At 39.3% G+C, this 1,294-nt stretch overlaps 1 pseudogene; it reads left to right on the forward strand.

The window, feature by feature from the left end:
* The first annotated feature begins 18 nt into the window (after positions 1-18).
* On the forward strand, positions 19-1,034 carry LOC140425635 (cadherin-6-like; annotated as a pseudogene).
* Positions 1,035-1,294: the final 260 nt, after the last annotated feature.

Genomic DNA, 1,294 nt, shown 5'->3' on the forward strand with positions numbered 1-1,294 from the left:
GCAGCTTCTTTATTGGTCCTACTTACACTAAGGTTTGTCTATTGGAAATGTTGTACTGGAATAATAGTTCCTCGTCTAGTCTAATTCACATATTTCCAACGCATTCACCAATTCTTGAAATTCACATTCAGTAGAATTACAACTAATCTGCTACCTCCCGCCCCTGTGGAGTTACTTTGTTAGACCAGAAAACTGATGAGGGACGAGGGGAGAAAAAAGGTGATGTTTCTCTTTCTGTCGATAGTTTTAGGAAAATACATCAATCTTTTGCCAAAATGATCAGGAATGATTCCCCAAGTTGCTTTTTTCCTGAAAACTCATTGCATCAACTGCTTTGTCCCCACAGCTATCATCGTTCTGTTCATCACCCTGAAGCGAAGCAAAAAAGAGCCTCTCATTATTTCGGAAGAGGATATCAGAGAGAATGTGGTGACGTATGATGATGAAGGAGGAGGGGAGGAGGACACGGAGGCATTCGACATCACAGCACTCAGAAACCCTGCAGTCGCTGAGGAAGTGAGATATCGGCGAGATGTCCAACCAGATGTACAACCCGTGCCCAGACACAGGACCCCCCTCAGCCCCAAATGGCCCTGACATTCATGACTTTATTGCACAAAAGCTGCAGGAAGCTGACCTGGATATAAGTGTTCCTCCTTATGACTCTCTCCAGACATACGCATACGAAGGTCATGGGTCCATAGCAGGGTCAATAAGTTCCCTGGATTCAGTCACCACGCACTCGGAACAGGATTATAATTATATTGGAGACTGGGGACCTCAGTTCAAAAAACTGTCAGAACTGTACGGAGTAGACGAGTCAGAAAGAACCAATTAGTTTTCATTCCCATAGTAAAACACTTGTATGTAAAACTAAACAAAAAAATCTGATTTTCATTTCCTCAGCTACAACTGTTCCACAATTTTACTTAGCAACAAGTGCCCTTTTAATATTTTGAAGATGGGTTCGACAACAAATGAAAAGAACACATTTTGAAAATATAAAAAATAAACAACATATTTTCCCTGGTGTATATTTTTTATTGTTTAATAAAGTTCATTGTTCCACAACAAACAATACTGTGCTATAGTTTAAGAATAGGAGGGAGATTGATTACACATGTCAAGATAATTTGGCATATGAAGATCTGGAATTAAAATTGTGGCAGTTTAGAACATCACACCCATGTTTTTATGCCATGTTCTTTTATTTTTCATACATAGCAGTTCTATAATAAAGTAGATAGGATGCAGTACAGTACAGTTAATACATTAGAGATTACAGTGCGACAGA

Source organism: Scyliorhinus torazame, chromosome 6 (genome assembly GCF_047496885.1).
Source record: "Scyliorhinus torazame isolate Kashiwa2021f chromosome 6, sScyTor2.1, whole genome shotgun sequence".
Taxonomy (NCBI): Eukaryota; Metazoa; Chordata; class Chondrichthyes; order Carcharhiniformes; family Scyliorhinidae; genus Scyliorhinus; species Scyliorhinus torazame.